We start from the raw sequence: 19,819 nt of genomic DNA on the forward strand, positions 1-19,819 counted from the left end.
CTTCAAGGAATCTCTATACTGTGACATAGAGGATTCCACATTTTCTTGTTCCCTTCTCTTTCTTATGAGCAGGAGCAAAGACAAAGGCATTCTTGTTGAGGCTGATCCTGAACCTGAAAGGACCTTGAAGAGAAAGCTAAGAGAAGCCAAAGCACAACTCTCTTTAGAGCACCTGGACGAACTCTTCAAGGAAGAAGAACAAATGGCAGCCGAAAACAACAACAATGCCAACAATGCAAGGAAGGTGCTGGGTGACTTTACTGCACCTACTCCCGACTTCTATGGGAGAAGCATCTCTATCCCTGCCATTGGAGCAAACAACTTTGAGCTTAAGCCTCAATTAGTTTCTCTAATGCAACAGAATTGCAAGTTCCGTGGACTTCCACTGGAAGATCCTCATCAGTTTTTAGCTGAGTTCTTGCAAATCTGTGACACAGTCAAGACTAATGGGGTTGACCCTGAGGTCTACAGACTGATGCTATTCCCTTTTGCTGTAAGAGACAGAGCTAGAACATGGTTGGATTCTCAACCTAAAGAAAGCCTGGACTCTTGGGAAAAGCTAGTCAATGCCTTCTTGGCAAAGTTCTTTCCACCTCAAAAATTGAGTAAGCTTAGAGTGGAAGTCCAAACCTTCAGACAGAAGGAAGGAGAATCCCTCTATGAAGCTTGGGAAAGATACAAACAATTGATCAGAAAGTGTCCCACTGATATGCTTTCTGAATGGAGCATCATAGGTATTTTCTATGATGGTCTCTCTGAACTGTCCAAGATGTCCTTGGATAGCTCTTCTGGAGGATCTCTTCATCTGAAGAAGAAGCCTACTGAAGCTCAAGAACTGATTGAAATGGTTGCAAATAACCAATTCATGTAAACTTCTGAAAGAAATCCTGTGAACAATGGGACTAGTCAGAAGAAAGGAGTTCTTGAGATTGACACTCTGAATGCCATATTGGCTCAGAATAAAATATTGACTCAACAAGTCAATATGATTTCTCAAAGTCTGTCTGGGATGCAAAATGCACCAAGCAGTACTAAGGAAGCTTCATTTGAGGAAGAAGCTTATGATCCTGAGAACCCTTCAATAGAAGAGGTGAATTACATGGGAGAACCCTATGGAAACACCTACAATCCTTCATGGAGGAATCATCCAAATCTTTCATGGAAGGATCAACAGAGACCCCAACAAGGTTTCAATAACAATAATGGTGGAAGAAACAGGTTTAGCAATAGCAAGCCTTTTCCATCATCTTCTCAGCAACAGACAGAGAGTTCCAAGCAGAATAATTCTGACTTGGCAACCATGGTCTCTGATCTAATCAAAACCACTCAAAGTTTTATGACTGAAACTAGATCTTCCATTAGGAATCTGGAAGGACAAGTGGGTCAGCTGAGCAAGAAAATTACTGAACTCCCTCCAAGTACTCTTCCAAGCAACACAGAAGAAAATCCAAAAGGAGAGTGCAAGGCCATCAACATGGCCGAATTCTGGGAGGAAGAAGAGGCAGTGAACGCCACTGAGGAAGACCTCAATGGACGTCCACTGACCTCCAATGAGTTCCCCAATGAGGAACCTTGGGAATCTGAGGCTCAAGATGAGACCATAGAGATTCCATTGGACTTACTTCTGCCATTCATGAGCTCTGATGAGTATTCTTCCTCTGAAGAGGATGAGTATGTCACTGAAGAGCAAGTTGCTAAATACCTTGGAGCAATCATGAAGCTAAATGACAAGTTATTTGGAAATGAGACTTGGGAGGATGAACCCCCTTTGCTCACCAAAGAACTGGATAACTTGTCTAGGCAGCAATTGCCTCAAAAGAGGCAGGACCCTGGGAAGTTTTCTATACCTTGTACCATAGGCACCATGACCTTCAAGAAGGCCTTGTGTGACTTAGGATCAAGCGTAAACCTCATGCCCCTCTCTGTAATGGAGAAATTAGGGATCTATGAGGTACAAGCTGCAAAAATCTCACTAGAGATGGCAGACAACTCAAGAAAACAAGCTTATGGACTTGTAGAGGATGTTTTGGTGAAGATTGAAGACCATTACATCCCTACTGATTTCATAGTCCTAGAGACTGGGAAATGCATGGATGAATCCATCATCCTTGGCAGACCCTTCCTAGCCACAGCAAAGGCTGTGATTGATGTTGATAGAGGAGAGTTGATCATTCAAGTGAATGAAGAATCCTTGGTGTTTAAGGCCCAAGGATATACCTCTGTCATCATGGAGAAGAAGCATGAAGGGCTTCTCTCAAAACAGAACCAAACAGAGCCCCCACAACCAAACTCTAAGTTTGGTGTTGGGAGGCCACAACCAAACTCTAAGTTTGGTGTTGAACCCCCACATTCAAACTCTAAGTTTGGTGTTGGGAGGTTCCAACACGGTTCTGAGCATTTCTGAGGCTCCATGAGAGTCCTCTGTCAAGCTAATGACAATAAAGAAGCGCTTGTTGGGAGGCAACCCAATGTTTTATAATTAATTATTTTCTTTTGTTATTTTATCTTTTTTTGTAGGTTGATGATCATAAGAAGTCACAAAAACAATGAAAAAAGCAAAAACAAAATGAAAAACAGGAAGAAAAACAGCACACCCTGGAGGAAGATGCTACTGGCGTTTAAACGCCAGTCAGCCTAGCAGTTGGGCGTTTAACGCCCAGTCTGGCACCCTTCTGGGCGTTTAACGCCAGAAAGGGGCACCAGACTGGCGTTAAACGCCAATAAAGGGCAAGAACCTGGCGTTAAACGCCAGGAATGGGCACCAGCCCGGCGTTTAACGCCAGAAATGGCTCAAAACGTGGATTTTGATGCCATTTGGTGCAAGGATGCCTTTTCCTTGATACCACAGGATCTGTGGACCCCACAGGACCCTACCATCACTCTCTCTCTTCTTCCCCCATTCACCAATCACCTCAACACCTCTTCCCCAAAAACCCCTCACCTATCAAATCCCATCTTTCTCTTCACCACTCACATCCATCCTTCATAAACCCCCACCAACCTCACCCTTCAAATTCAAACCACTTGACCTCCCAAACCCACCCATCGTGGCCGAGCCCTTTACCCCCTCTCTCCTATATATACCCTTGTTCATCCCTTCATTTTCACACAACCTAAACACCACTTCTCCCCCTCTTTGGCCGAACACACCACCATCTCCCTTTTCCTCATTTCTTCTTCTTCTACTCTCTTCTTTCTTCTTTTGCTCGAGGACGAGCAAACATTTTAAGTTTGGTGTGGTAAAAGCGTTGCTTTTTCGTTTTTCCATAACCATTATGGCATCCAAGGCCGGAGAAACCTCTAGAAAGAGGAAAGGGAAGGCAAAGGCTTCCACCTCCGAGTCATGGGAGATGGATAGATTCCTCTCAAAGGTGCATCAAGTCCACTTCTATGAAGTTGTGGCCTTGAAGAAGGTGATCCCCGAGGTCCCTTTTTCACTCAAAAAGGGTGAATATCCGGAGATCCGACATGAGATCCGAAGAAGAGGTTGGGAAGTTCTTACCAACCCCATTCAACAAGTCGGAATCTTGATGGTTCAAGAGTTCTATGCCAATGCATGGATCACCAAGAACCATGACCAAAGTGTGAACCCGAATCCAAAGAATTATCTTACTATGGTTCGGGGGAAATACTTGGATTTTAGTCCGGAGAGTGTGAGGGTGGCGTTCAACTTGCCTATGATGCAAGGAGATGAGCATCCTTACACTAGAAGGGTCAACTTTGATCAAAGGTTGGACCAAGTCCTCACAGTTATATGTGAAGAGGGCGCACAATGGAAGCAAGATTCAAGAGGAAAGCCGGTCCAATTGAGAAGGCATGACCTCAAGCCCGTGGCTAGAGGGTGGTTAGAGTTCATACAACGCTCAATCATCCCCACTAGCAACCGGTCCGAAGTTACCATAGACCGGGCCATCATGATCCATAGCATCATGATTGGAGAAGAAATAGAAGTTCATGAGGTTATAGCCCAAGAACTCTATAAAGTGGCGGACAAGACCTCCACCTTGGCAAGGTTAGCCTTTCCTCATCTCATTTGTCACCTCTGTTATTCAGTTGGAGTTGACATAAAGGGAGACATCCCCATTGATGAGGACAAGCCCATCACCAAGAAAAGGATGGAGTACACAAGAGATCCCACTCATCATGAAATCCCTGAAATTCCTCAAGGGATGAATTTTCCTCCACAAAACTATTGGGAGCAATTACACACCTCCCTAGGAGAGTTGAGTTCCAACATGGGACAACTAAGGGTGGAGCATCAAGAACACTCCATCATCCTTCATGAGATTAGAGAAGATCAAAGAATCATGAGGGAGGAGCAACAAAGACAAGGAAGAGACATTGAGGAGCTCAAGCACTCCATAGGATCTTCAAGAGCAAGAAAGAGCCGCCATCACTAAGGTGGACCCGTTCTTTGATTTCCTTGTTATTTGTTCTTCTGTTTTTCGAAAATTTATGCTTATGATTATCCATGTTTGTGTCTTGTGATCATTAGTGTCTTAGTGTCTATGCCTTAAAGTTATGAATGTCCTATGAATCCATCACCTTTCTTGAATAAAAATGTGCTTAATTGAAAAAGGAAGAAGTGCATGAATTTTGAATTTTATAACAGTTTAATTATTTTGATGTGGTGGCAATATTTTTGTTCTCTGAATGTATGCTTAAACAGTGCATATGTATCTTGAATTTGTGGTTCATGAATGTTGGCTCTTGAAAGAATGATGAAAAAAGAGACATGTTACTGAGGATCTGAAAAATCATTAAAAATGATTCTTGAAGCAAGAAAAAGCTATTCAAAAAAAAAAATCAAAAAAAAAAAAGAAAAAGAAAAAGAAAAACGAAAAAAAAAATAGAGAATAAAGAGTTGTGATCCAAGGCAAATAAGAGTGTGCTTAAGAACCCTGGACACCTCTAATTGGGGACTTTAGCAAAGCTGAGCCACAATCTGAAAAGGTTCACCCAATTATGTGTCTGTGGCATGTATGTATCCGGTGGTAATACTGGAAGACAGAGTGCTTTGGGCCACAGCCAAGACTCAATAAATAGCTATGTTCAAGAATCATCATACTTCACTAAGAGAATCATTAGCACTATCTGGACTCTGAGTTCCTAAAGAAGCCAATCATTCTGAATTTCAAAGGATAGAGTGAGATGCCAAAACTATTCAGAAGCAAAAAGTTAAAAGCCCCGCTCATCTAATTAATACTGATCTTCATAGATGTTTTTGGAATTCATTGCATATTCTCTTCTTTTTATCTTATTTGATTTTCAGTTGCTTGGGGACAAGCAACAATTTAAGTTTGGTGTTGTGATGAGCGGATAATTTGTATACTTTTTGGCATTATTTTTAGTATGTTTTTGATATGATCTAGTTAGTTTTTAGTATATTTTTATTAGTTTTTAGTTAAAATTCACTTTTCTGGACTTTACTATGAGTTTGTGTGTTTTTCTGTGATTTCAGGTATTTTCTGGCTGAAATTGAGGGACTTGAGCAAAAATCTGATTCAGAGACCAAAAAGGACTGCAGATGCTGTTGGATTCTGACCTCCCTACACTCGAAGTGGATTTTCTGGAGCTACAGAAGCCCAATTGGCGCGCTCTCAACGGCGTTGGAAAGTAGACATCCTGGGCTTTCCAGCAATATATGATAGTTCATACTTTGCCCAAGATTTGATGGCCCAAACCGGCGTTCAAAGTCACCTCAAGAAATCCCAGTGTTAAACGCTGGAACTGGCACCCAAATGGGAGTTAAACGCCCAAACTGGCACCAAAGCTGGCGTTTAACTCCAAGAAGAGTCTCTGCACGAAATTTGCTTCATTGCTCAGCCCAAGCACACACCAAGTGGGCCCGGAAGTGGATTTTTATGTCATTTACTCATTTCTGTACACCTTAGGCTACTAGTTCTTATAAGTAGGACCTTTTACTATTGTATTTTCATCTTTGGACATCTAGTTCTTAGATCATGATAGAGACTTTGGTAGCTATCTTCATTTTTATGCTATCGTAGATCATTGGGAGGCTGGCCATTCGGCCATGCCTAGACCTTATGCTTATGTATTTTCAACAGTGGAGCTTCTACACACCATAGATTAAGGTGTGGAGCTCTGCTGTACCTCGAGTATTAATGCAATTACTATTGTTCTTCCATTCAATTCCGCTTGTTCTTGTTCCAAGATATCACTTGTTCTTCAACTTGATGAAGGTGATGATTGACGCCCATCACCATTCTCACTCATGAACAAAGTGACTGACAACCACTCTTGTTCTACAAGCATTTGAGGCTTGGTGAATATCTCTTGGATTCCTGATTGCACGATGCATGGTTGATCGCCTGACAACCGAGCGCTCGCCTGACAAACGAGCCAACCATTCCGTGAGATCAGAGTCTTCGTGGTATAGGCAGGACCTGATGGCGGCATTCAAGAGAATCCGGAAGGTCTAAACCTTGTCTGTGGTATTCTGAGTAGGATTCAATGATTGAATGACTGTGACGTGCTTCAAACCTGTAACCTACTGGGCGTTAGTGACAGACGCAAAAGAGTGATTCTATTCCGGTAGGGGAGGGAACCAAACCGGTGATTAGCCGCACTGTGACAGAGTGCATGAGCATTAGTTTTCACTGCGAGGATGGGAGGTAGCTGCTGACAACAGTGAAACCCTACACGAGCTTGCCATGGAAAGGAGTAAGAAGAATTGGATGAAGGCAGTAGGAAAGCAGAGAGACGGAAGGGAAGGCGTCTTCATACGCTTATCTGAAGTTCCTACCAATGAATTACATAAGTATCTCTATCTTTACCTTTGTGTTATTTTCGTTTATCACTATATCCATTTGAGTTTGCCTGACTAAGATTTACAAGATGACCATAGCTTGCTTCAATACTAACAATCTCCGTGGGATCGACCCTTACTCGCGTAAGGTTTATTACTTGGACGACCCAGTGCACTTGCTGGTTAGTTGTGCGAAGTTGTGTAATGCCATGGTATGGAGCCACCAAGTTTTTGGAGCCATTACCGGGGATTATGAGAGTTGTGAAAAAGTAATGTTCACAATTTCGCGCACCACTCGCCCTCCTTCACCCAGTGCTGATGCTATTGAGAAGCCTTCAGGTGTTTAATCAATTTCTGTAACTACTTGTGTAGATAGCCCGACTTGTGGGCTTTTAAACTCTTTATTTTGTTGACTTTTGACACCTTTTTAGTTGCTGGTTTAGCAACTTTATTTTGATAAACAAAATAGTTTCCTGGCTTTGTGGGCTAAACTTGGTGGCCTCTGAAGCTGGCTATTATTATAACTTTCTGTTTTCATATCATATCTGTTTGCGCTCGTTTTGGTACCTTCGTAGTCTTTGAGAGTGTTGGGATTTTGTCTGACATGATCGGCTTGATTCCTTTGCCTGACGCCGCTTTCAACAATTTGAACTTTGTTCAGGTCTTCGTTAGGAATTATAATACTGAGATTGACGATTTCCTCAACTTGGTTTTGGTCCGAGCTGTTTGTTTGTAACCCTCCTTTTTGGACTTTACTTAAGTCTCTTTCAGGGGTAGCTTTATCATGTCGGATCCTATCGAGTTACTTGGTAATCCTCTTTCTTGGACCTTGTTCAGGTCTCTTTCAGGGATTACCTTTTGTAACTTTATATCTTGGGCCGACTTCGTCATGTCGGGCTCTATCGAGTTACTTGGTAATCCTCTTTCTTGGACTTTGTTCAAGTCTCTTTCAGGGATTACCTTTTGTAGCTTTATATCTTGGGCCGACTTTATCATGTCGGGCTCTGTCGAGTTACTTGGTAATCCTCTTTCTTGGACTTTGTTCAAGTCTCTTTCAGGGATTACCTTTTGTAACTTTATATCTTGGGCCGACTTTATCATGTCGGGCTCTGTCGAGTTACTTGGTAATCCTCTTTCTTGGACTTTGTTCAAGTCTCTTTCTAGGATTACCTTTTGTAACTTTATATCTTGGGCCGACTTCGTCATGTCGGGCTCTGTCGAGTTACTTGGTAATCCTCTTTCTTGGACTTTGTTTAAGTCTCTTTCAGGGATTACCTTTTGTAACTTTATATCTTGGGCCGACTTCGTCATGTTGGGCCCTGTCGAGTTACTTAGTAATCCTCTTTTTTGGACCTTGTTCAGGTCTCTTTCAGAGATTACTTTTTGTAACTTTTTTGAGGAGTCCGACTTCATCATGTCGGGCTCTTCTAAGTTATAGTAATCCTCTTTTATAGGGTTGGCCATACGTCTTTCCAGGGCTTTACTTGTAACTTGGGTTGTTGTGGCTGGTCTGACTTCTTTGTGCCAGCCAGTCTTCAAGTTATTTTAAAGCAATCCATTTTATTAGGACCTCGTCAGGTCCTTTCTATGTATTACTTTCTATAACTTCTTACATTATTATATTTTCATCTTTGTCGATTTCGTAGAGTTTGTGTTTTAACCTCATTTGGTCGACCTTTTAATGAATTTGGTTTTCATTTTTGGTCTTTATCGTGATCGCGTAGTGAATTTGGTTTTCACTTTCTGTCGATCTGTATCTTTATAATCGGGCAATGAATGTTTCGAAATAATGTGGCTTGAGCGTTTGTAAAAAATCTGAACAGATTTTATTTAAAAAGAATACTAATATACATGGGGGTTAATTTCCTAAGTCGGGAGATTTGTAGGTCTTGGCTTGACGCCTCGTTAAAAAAAATTATTCAGGAAAAAGAGTGCGCCTTGTCCAAGGTCTTTTATCATCCTTAGCTATAGTACATTCTTAGGTTGCAGGCGTGCCATGACCTAGGAAGCTCTCGCCCGTCGAATTCGAAAAGCCTGTAGTAGCTCTTTCCCAGCACTTCTATGACTCGGTAGGGTCCTTTCCAGTTTGCTGCCAGCTTTCCTTCTCTAGGTCGAGTTGTTCCGATGTCGTTTCGGATTAGGATGAGGTCATCCTCAGCAAAGGCCCGATATATTACCTTTTGGTTGTATCTGGAGGCCATCCATCGTTTCAACGCCTCTTCCCTTATCCGAGCTCTTTCTCGGATTTCCGAAAGTAAGTCGAGCTCTTCCCTTTGAAGTTGGGAGCTGGCTTTTTTGCTATAGTGGATCACTCTGGATAATCCTTCTTCGACCTCCACTGGGATCATTGCCTCTATTCCGTAAGCTAATTGGAAAGGTAACTCCTTTGTAGTGGAATGTGGAGTCGTCCGATATGCCCAAAGGACTTGTGGGAGCTCTTCAGCCCAGGCTCCCTTTGCATCTTGTAATCTCCATTTTAACCCTGCTAATATGACTTTGTTAGCAGCTTCATCTTTCCCATTGGTTTGGGGGTGTTCGACAAAGGTGAAATGTTGTTTCATATTCAAGTCGGCCGCTAGTTTTCTGAAGCCTGCATCTGTGAACTGGGTACCATTGGCTGCAGTGATGGAGTATGGAACTCCAAAACTTGTGACGATGTTTCTATATAGAAATTTTTGACTTCTTTGAGCCATGGCGTTAGCTAGGGGTTCTGCCTCAATCTATTTTGTGAAGTAGTCTATTCCTACTATGAGGAATTTGACTTGTCCTGATCCTTGAGGAAAAGGTCTGAGAAGATCGAGTCCCTATTTTGTGAATGGCCAAGGTGAGGTCACGCTGATGAGTTCCTCTGGCGGGGCGGTATGAAAGTTGGCATGTGTCTGACATGGTGAACATGTCCTTACAAATTCCATGGCTTCTTTTTGTAGAGTTGGCCAATAAAATCCTGCCCGTTGTACTTTTTTGGCGAGTGTCCGCGCTCCGAGGTGATTGCCACAGATGCCACTGTGTACTTCTTCTAGGACTTTCTTTGTGTTGGAAGTAGGCACGCATTTTAGCAGTGGTATTGACATCCCTCTTTTGTAAAGAGTATTATTTATGATAGTATAATATTGTGCCTCCCGTTTCAACCTCTTTGCCTCTTTTTCCTCTGTGGGGAGTGCCTCTGTTTTGAGGTAGTTAATTATGGGAGTCATCCATCCCTGGTCGCGACCTGTTATGGCTAGGACTTTTTCTTCTTCTGAGATTGATGGGTTCTGTAGAATTTCTTGGATGAAGCTTCTATTGTTGCCCCCTAGTTTGGTGCTGGCTAGTTTTGAGAGTGCGTCGGCTCGGGCATTCTGTTCTCAGGGTATATGACAAATCTCATATCCTCCGAATTATCCGAGTTGTTCTCTGGCTTTGTCCAAGTACTTTTTCATGATGGTGTCTTTGGCTTGGTAGCATCCTCCTATTTGTGAAGTAACTACCTGCAAGTCACTGAAGATGATAAGCTTTTGAGCTCCCATCTCCCTGGCCAGCTTTAAACCAGCTAGTAGTGCCTCATATTCCGCTTGATTGTTTGAGGCAAGAAACCCAAATTTGAGGAAGAGTTCGATTTGGGTTCCCTGTTTGCTTTCAATTATCATGCCTGCGCTGCTTCTAGTTTTATTCGAGGAACCGTCCACGTAGAGATTCCATTCTATGTGGATTTTTGGTGTGTCTGTAAATTCTGCAATGAAGTTGGCCAGGTGTTGTAATTTGATGGCCGTTCGAGCTTCATATTGAAGATCAAATTCGGACAACTCGACTGCCCATTGCAAGATTCTGCCCGCAAGGTCTGTTTTCTGTAAGATCCCTTTTATGGGCTAGTTGGTCCGAACTCTAATGGTGTGAACCTGGAAGTATGGGCAAAGTCATCGTGATGTTAGTATGAGATCGTAAGCGAACTTTTCTATTTTCTGGTAGTTCAGCTCGGATCCTTGTAATGCTTTGCTAATAAAGTATATGGGCTGCTGCCCGCTGTTGTCTTCTTGGACCAGTGCTGAGGCTACTGCCCTATTTCCTACTGCGAGGTACAATATGAGTGGTTCTCTTTCCCGTGGCCGAGTTAATATAGGTGTGATGAGCGGATAATTTATACGCTTTTTGGCATTGTCTTTAGTATGTTTTTAGTATGTTTTAGTTAGTTTTTAGTATATTTTTATTAGTTTTTAGTTAAAATTCACTTTTCTGGACTTTACTATGAGTTTGTATGTTTTTCTGTGATTTCAGGTATTTTCTGGCTGAAATTGAGGGACTTGAGCAAAAATCTGATTCAGAGACTAAAAAAGACTACAGATGCTGTTGGATTCTGACCTCCCTGCACTCGAAGTGGATTTTCTGGAGCTACAGAAGCCCAATTGGCGTGCTCTCAATGGCGTTGGAAAGTAGACATCCTGGGCTTTCCATCAATGTATAATAGTCCATACTTTGCCCAAGATTTGATGGCCCAAACCGGCGTTCCAAATCAGCTCAAAACTGCCCGGCGTTAAACGCCGGAACTGGCACAAGAATGGGAGTTAAACGCCCAAACTGGCACAAAAGCTGGCGTTTAACTCCAAGAAGAATCTCTACATGAAAATGCTTCAATGCTCAGCCCAAGCACACACCAAGTGGGCCCGGAAGTGGATTTTTATGTCATTTACTCATCTCTGTAAACCCCAGGCTACTAATTCTCTATAAGTAGGACCTTTTACTATTGTATTTTCATCTTTTGATCATTTTAGATCTTTTGATCATCTTTGGATCTTAGATCATCTTTAGATCTTTGAATCTTTTGATCACGTTTTGGGGGCTGGCCTCACGGCCATGCCTAGACCTTGTTCTTATGTATTTTCAACGGTGGAGTTTCTACACACCATAGATTAAGGTGTGGAGCTCTACTGTACCTCGAGTATTAATGTAATTACTATTGTTCTTCTATTCAATTCAGCTTGTTCTTGTTCTAAGATATCACTTGTTCTTCAACTTGATGAATGTGATGATCCATGACACTCATCATCATTCTCACCTATGAACGTGTGCCTGACAACCACCTCCGTGCTACCTTAGATTGAGTGGATATCTCTTGGATCCCTTAATCGGAATCTTCGTGGTATAAGCTAGAATTGATGGCGGCATTCAAGAGAATCCGGAAGGTCTAAACCTTGTCTGTGATATTCTGAGTAGGATTCAATGATTGAGTGACTGTGACGAGCTTCAAACTCACGATTGTGGGGCGTTAGTGACAGACGCAAAAGAATCACTGGATTCTACTCCGACATGATCGAGAACCGACAGCTGAATAGCCGTGCCGTGACAGGGTGTGTTGAACATTTTCACTGAGAGGATGGGAGGTAGCCACTGACAACGGTGAAACCCTACATACAGCTTGCCATGGAAAGGAGTAAGAAGGATTGGATGAAGACAGTAGGAAAGCAGAGAGACGGAAGGAACACAGCATCTCCATACGCTTATCTGAAATTCCCACCAATGAATTGCATAAGTATCTCTATCTTTATCTTTATGTTTTATTCATACATCATCCATAACCATTTGAGTTTGCCTGACTAAGATTTACGAGGTGACCATAGCTTGCTTCATACCAACAATCTCTATGGGATCGACCCTTACTCGCGTAAGGTTTATTACTTGGACGACCCAGTACACTTGCTAGTTAGTTGTGCGAGGTTGTGATAAATAGTTGATTTACAATTTTGCGTACCATGTTGATGGCGCCATTGATGATCACAATTTCGTGCACCAAGTTTTTGGCGCCGTTGCCAGGGAATGTTCGAGTTTCCACAACTGACGGTTCATCTTGTTGCTTAGATTAGGTATTTTTCTTCAGAGTTCTTAAGAATGAATTCTAGTGTTTCAAGGTGATGTTCTTATCATCACCAAAGCTGATTGATTTTCATCAATTTAGCTCTTGAATGCAATGTCCTGCTGAAGCTTGGCTAGCCATGTCTAAATCCTTTAGACTGAAGCTTTAGATTAACATTGCATGATTCCTGGAATTCTCATTAAGAATTTTGATATCTTTATTTTCTTCTCCACTTAATTTTCGAAAAAAAAATTTACAAAATCATAAAATCCAAAAATATTTCTTGTTTGCGTCTAGAGTCTCATGTTAAGTTTGGTGTCAATTGCATGTTTCTGTTCTTTTTGCATTCATGCATGTGTCTTCATTAATCTTCAAGTTGTTCTTGATGATTTCATTGCTCTAATTTTTAAATTCTCTTGACTTGAGTGTTTATGTTTCTCATATGCATTCTCATTTTGTCAGTGTCAGTAGTATACAAACTGTTAAGTTTGGTGTCTTGCATGCATTGTTATTTGATTTTAGTTGCATTTTGATTATTCCTCATTATTAAAAATCCAAAAATATTTTTAATTTGTGTCTTTTCAAGTCAATAACACAGAGAATTGAAGATTCAGAACATACAGCAGAGGAAGTACACAGAAAAAGCTGGGCGTTCAAAACGCCCAGTAAGGAAGGCAAACTGGCGTTTAAACGCCAGCCAGGGTGCCTGGCTGGGCATTTAACGCCCAAAAGGGTAGTGGTTTGGGCGTTAAACGCCAGAATGTGCACCATTCTGGGCGTTTAACGCCAGGATGGCACAAGAGGGAAGATTCTGTTTTTAATTCAAATTTTTTTCAGGTTTTCAAAATTTTTCAAAATCAAATCTTTTTCAAATCAAATATTTTCAATCAAATCTTTTTCAAAATCAATTTCTTTCCATTTTCAAAAATACTTGCTATCAATTAATGATTTGATTCAACATTTCAAGTATGCTGCCTTTTCTGTTGAGAAAGGTTTAATGTCTGAATCATATCTTTTCTTGTTAGCCAAGTCATTAATTTTGAAAATCAAATCTTTTTAAAACCATAACTTTTCAATCATATCTTTTTAATCACATCTTTTTCAAAATAGTTTTCAAATCATATCTTTTTAATTTCTAACTTCAAAATCTTTTTCAAAAGTCACTTGATTTCTTTTCCACTCTTGGTTTTCGAAAATCAATTAGTGTTTTTCAAAATGTTTTCAAAATCTTTTACTTAATTTTCGAAAATTTCTTCCCCTCTTCTCACATCCTTCTATTTATGGACTAACACTATTCCTTAATGCATAATTCGAACTCCATCTTCTTTGATAAGTTCGAATTTTCTACTTCTGCCTTCTATTTTTCTTTTCTTCTGACACCTCAAGGAATCTCTATACTGTGACATAGAGGATTCCATATTTTCTTGTTCTCTTCTCTTTCATATGAGCAGGAGCAAAGACAAAATCATTCTTGTTGAGGCTGACCCTGAACCTGAAAGGACATTGAAGCGAAAACTAAGAGAAGCTAAGGCACAACTCTCTGTAGAGGACCTAACAGAAATCTTCAAAGAAGAAGAACCCATGGCAGCCGAAAACAACAACAATGCCAACAATGCAAGGAAGGTGCTGGGTGACTTTACTGCACCTACTCCCGACTTCTATGGGAGAAGCATCTCTATCCCTGCCATTGGAGCAAACAACTTTGAGCTTAAGTCTCAATTAGTTTCTCTAATGCAACAGAATTGCAAGTTTCATGGACTTCCATTGGAAGATCCTCATCAGTTTTTAGCTGAGTTCTTGCAAATTTGTGACACTGTCAAGACTAATGGGGTTGACCCTGAGGTCTACAGACTTATGCTATTCCCTTTTGCTGTAAGAGACAGAGCTAGAATATGGTTAGACTCACAACCTAAAGAAAGCCTGAACTCTTGGGAAAATCTAGTCAATGCCTTCTTGGCAAAGTTCTTTCCACCTCAAAAATTGAGTAAGCTTAGAGTGGAAGTCCAAACCTTCAGACAGAAGGAAGGGGAATCCCTCTATGAAGCTTGGGAAAGATACAAACAATTAATCAGAAAGTGTCCCTCTAATATGCTTTCTGAATGGAGCATCATAGGTATTTTCTATGATGGTCTGTCTAAACTGTCCAAGATGTCTTTGGATAGCTCTGCTGGAGGATCTCTTCATCTGAAGAAGACGCCTACAGAAGCTCAAGAACTAATTGAAATGGTTGCAAATAACCAATTCATGTACACTTCTGAAAGGAATCCTGTGAACAATGGGGCTAATCAGAAGAAAGGAGTTCTTGAGATTGATACTCTGAATGCCATACTGGCTCAGAACAAAATATTGACTCAGCAAGTCAATATGATTTCTCAAAGTCTGTCTAGAATGCAAAATGCACCAGGCAGTACTAACGAAGCTTCATCTGAAGAAGAAGCTTATGATCCTGAGAACCCTTCAATGGAAGAGGTGAATTACATGGGAGAACCCTATGAAAACACCTATAATCCTTCATGGAGAAATCATCCAAATCTCTCATGGAAGGATCAACAGAGACCTCAACAAGGTTTCAACAACAATAATGGTGGAAGAAACAGGTTTAGCAATAGCAAGCCTTTTCCATCATCTTCTTAGCAACAGACAGAGAATTCTAAGCAGAACCACTCTGACTTAGCAACGATGGTCTCTAATCTAATCAAAACCACTCAAAGTTTCATGACTGAAACAAGATCCTCCATTAGAAATTTGGAGGCACAAGTGGGTCAGCTGAGCAAGAAAATTACTGAACTCCCTCCTAGTACTCTTCCAAGCAATACAGAAGAAAATCCAAAAGGAGAGTGCAAGGCCATCAACATGGCCGAATTTGGAGAGGAGGGAGAGGTAGTGAACGCCACTGAGGAAGACCTCAATGGACGTCCACTGGCCTCCAATGAGTTCCCTAATGAGGAACCATGGGAATCTGAGGCTCCCACTGAGACCATAGAGATTCCATTGGATTTACTCCTGCCATTCATGAGCTCTGATGAGTATTCCTCCTCTGAAGAGGATGAGTATGTCACTGAAGAGCAAGTTGCTAAATACCTTAGAGCAATCATGAAGCTAAATGACAGGTTATTTGGTAATGAGACTTGGGAGGATGAACCCCCTTTGCTCACCAAAGAATTGAATTAGTTGTCTAGGCAGCAATTGCCTCAAAAGAGACAGGATCCTGGGAAGTTTTCAATACCTTGTACCATAGGCACCATGACCTTTAAGAAGGCTCTGTGTGACTTAGGGTCAAGTGTAAACCTCATGCCTCTCTCTGTAATGGAGAAGCTAGGGATCTTTGAGGTACAAGCTGCAAGAATCTCACTAGAGATGGCAGACAACTCAAGAAAACAAGCTTATGGAATTGTAGAGGATGTTCTGGTAAAGTTGAAGACCATTACATCCCTGCTGATTTCATAGTCCTAGAGACTGGGAAGTGCATGGATGAATCCATCATCCTTGGCAGACCCTTCCTAGCCACAGCAAAGGCTGTGATTGATGTGGACAGAGGAGAATTGATCATTCAAGTGAATGAAGAATCCCTTGTGTTTAAGGCTCAAGGATATCCCTCTGTAACCATGGAGTGGAAGCATGAAGAGCTTCTCTCAAAACAGAGCCAAGCAGAGCCCCCACAGTCAAACTCTAAGTTTGGTGTTGGGAGGCCACAACCAACGTCAAAATTTGGTTTTGAACCCCCACATTCAAACTCTAATTTTGGTGTTGGGAGGTGCCAAAATTGCTCTGAGGATCTGTGAGGCTCCATGAGAGCCCTCTGTCAAGCTACTGACATTAAAGAAGTGCTTGTTGGGAGGCAACCCAATGTTATATTTTATCTATTTTCCTTTGTTATTTTATGTTTTCTGTAGGTTGATGATCATGAGAAGTCACAAAATCAATTGAAAAAGCAAAAACAGAAAGAAAAACAGGAAGAAAAACAGCACACCCTGGAGGAGAACTTGCTGGCGTTTAAACGCCAGTGAAGCTAGCAAATGGGCGTTTAACGCCCAGTCTGGCACCATTCTGGGCGTTTAATGCCAGAAAGGGGCACCAGACTGGCGTTAAACGCCAGGAAAGGGCAAGAAGCTGGTGTTAAACGCCAGAAATGGGCACCAGCCCGGCGTTTAACGCCAGAATTGGCACAGGGAGCAATTTTGCTCGCCACTTGGTGCAGGGATGACTTTTCCTTGACACCTCAGGATCTGTGGATCCCACAGGATCTCCACCTACCCCACCACTCTCTCTCTTCTTCACCCATTCACCAATCACCTCAACACCTCTTCCCCAAAAACGCTTCATCTATCAAATCCCATCCTTCTCTTCACCACTCACATCCATCCTTCATAAAACCCCACCTACCTCACCATTCAAATTCAAACCACTTTCCCTCCCAAACCCACCCTCCCATAAACGAACCCTAACCCTCTCCCTACCCCTATATAAACCCATCTTCACTCCTTCATTTTCACACACCCTAAACACTACTTCTCTCTCTTTGGCCGAACCATAGAGCCATCTCCATCTCCTTCATTTCTTCTTCTTCTACTCTCTTCTTTCTTCTTTTGCTCGAGGACGAGCAAACCTTTTAAGTTTGGTGTGGTAAAAGCATTGCTTTTTGTTTTTCCATAACCATTTATGGCATCCAAGGCCGGAGAAACCTCTAGAAAGAGGAAAGGGAAGGCAAAAGCTTCCACCTCCGAGTCATGGGAGATGGAGAGATTCATCTCAAGGGTGCATCAAGACCACTTCTATGACGTTGTGACCTTCAAGAAGGTGATCCCCGAGGTCCCCTTCAAACTCAAAAAGAGTGAATATCCAGAGATCCGACATGAGATCCGAAGAAGAAGTTGGGAAGTTCTTACCAACCCCATTCAACAAGTCGAAATCTTAATGGTTCAAGAGTTCTATGCCAATGCATGGATCACCAAGAACCATGATCAAAGTGTGAACCCGGACCCAAAGAATTGGTTACTATGGTTCGGGGAAAATACTTGGATTTTAGTCCGGAAAATTTAAGGTTGGCATTCAACTTGCCCATGATGCAAGGAGATGAAACCCTTACACTAGAAGGGTCAACTTTGATCAAAGGTTGGACCTAGTCCTCACAGTCATTTGTGAAGAGGGCGCCCAATGGAAGAGAGATTCAAGAGAAAAGCCGGTTCAATTGAGAAGGCATGACCTCAAGCCTGTGGCTAGGGGATGGTTGGAGTTTATCCAACGCTCAATCATTCCCACTAGCAACTGGTCCGAAGTTACTATAGACCGGGCTATCATGATTCATAGCATCATGATTGGAGAAGAAATAGAAGTTCATGAGGTTATATCCCAAGAACTTTATAAGGTGGCGGACAATTCCTCTACCTTGGCAAGGTTAGCCTTTCCTCATCTCATTTGTCACCTCTGTTATTCAGTTGGAGTTGACATAGAGGGAGACATCCCCATTGATGAGGACAAGCCCATTACTAAGAAAAGGATGGAGCAAACAAGAGACCCCTCTCATCATCAAATCCCTGAGATGCCTCAAGGGATGCACTTTCCTCCACAAAACTATTGGGAGCAACTAAACACCTCCCTAGGAGAATTGAGTTCCAACATGGGACAATTAAGGGTGGAGCACCAAGAACACTCCATCCTCCTCCATAAAATTAGAGAAGATCAAAGAATCATGAGGGAGGAGCAACAAAGACAAGGAAGAGACACTAAGGAGCTCAAGTACTCCATAAGATCTTCAAGAGGAAGAACAAGCTGCCATCACTAAGGTGGACCCGTTCTTTAATTTCCTTGTTCTTTAGTTTCCTGTTTTTCGAAAATTATGCTTATGTTTATCTATGTTTGTGTCTTGTGATCATTAGTGTCTTAGTGTCTATGCCTTAAAGTTATGAATGTCCTATGAATCCATCACCTTTCTTGAATGAAAAATGTTCTTAATTGAAAAAGAGAAGAATTGCATGAATTTTAAATTTTATAACAGATTAATTATTTTGATGTGGTGGCAATACTTTTGTTTTCTGAATGTATGCTTAAACAGTGCATATGTCTTTTGAATTTGTTGATCATGAATTTTGGCTCTTGAAAGAATGATGAAAAAGGAGACATGTTACTGAGGATCTAAAAAATCATAAAAAATGATTCTTGAAGCAAGAAAAAGCAGTGAATACAAAAAAAAAGAGAAAAACGAAAAAAAAAGAGAGAGAAAAGAAAAAAATAAAGTTGTGATCCAAGGCAAAAAGAGTGTGCTTAAGAACCCTGGACACCTCTAATTGAGGACTCTAGCAAAGCTGAGTCACAATCTGAAAAGGTTCACCCAATTATGTGTCTGTGGCATGTATGTATCCGGTGGTAATACTGGAAGACAGAGTGCTTTGGGCCACGGCCAAGACTCAATAAGGAGCTGTGTTCAAGAATCATCATACTTAACTAGGAGAATCAATGACACTATCTAGATTCTGAGTTCCTAAAGAAGCCAATCATTCTGAATTTCAAAGGATAGAGGGAGATGCCAAAACTGTTCAGAGGCAAAAAGCTAAAAGCCCCGCTCATCTAATTAATACTGATCTTCATAGATGTTTTTGGAATTCATTGCATATTCTCTTCTTTTTATCTTATTTGATTTTCAGTTGCTTGAGGACAAGCAACAATTTAAGTTTGGAGTTGTGATGAGCGGATAATTTATACGCTTTTTGGCATTGTCTTTAGTATGTTTTTAGTATGTTTTAGTTAGTTTTTAGTATATTTTTATTAGTTTTTAGTTAAAATTCACTTTTCTGGACTTTACTATGAGTTTGTGTGTTTTTCTATGATTTCAGGTATTTTCTGGCTGAAATTGAGGGACTTGAGCAAAAATCTGATTCAGAGACTAAAAAAGACTGCAGATGATGTTGGATTCTGACCTCCCTGCACTCGAAGTGGATTTTCTGGAGCTACAGAAGCTCCATTGGAGCGCTCTCAATGGCGTTGAAAATTAGACATCCTGGGCTTTCCAGCAATGTATAATAGTTAATACTTTGCCCAAGATTTGATGGCCCAAACCGGCGTTCCAAATCAGCTCAAAACTGCCCGGCGTTAAACGCCGGAACTGGCACAAGAATGGGAGTTAAACGCCCAAACTGGCACAAAAGCTGGCGTTTAACTCCAAAAAGAATCTCTAGACGAAAATGCTTCAATTCTCAGCCCAAGCACACACCAAGTGGGCCCGGAAGTGG

The 19,819-nt window shown here is 41.5% G+C and overlaps 2 non-coding genes across 2 annotated transcripts; both read right to left on the reverse strand.

Moving 5' to 3' along the window:
• Positions 1-607: 607 nt before the first annotated feature.
• Positions 608-715, reverse strand: LOC112718968 (small nucleolar RNA R71). The gene has a single exon (XR_003161293.1). It is a non-coding gene; the product is annotated as a small nucleolar RNA R71 (small nucleolar RNA).
• Positions 716-14,579: 13,864 nt separating this feature from the next.
• Positions 14,580-14,687, reverse strand: LOC112718523 (small nucleolar RNA R71). Its single transcript, XR_003160860.1, has one exon. It is a non-coding gene; the product is annotated as a small nucleolar RNA R71 (small nucleolar RNA).
• Positions 14,688-19,819: the final 5,132 nt, after the last annotated feature.

Source organism: Arachis hypogaea, chromosome 10 (assembly GCF_003086295.3).
Source record: "Arachis hypogaea cultivar Tifrunner chromosome 10, arahy.Tifrunner.gnm2.J5K5, whole genome shotgun sequence".
Taxonomy (NCBI): Eukaryota; Viridiplantae; Streptophyta; class Magnoliopsida; order Fabales; family Fabaceae; genus Arachis; species Arachis hypogaea.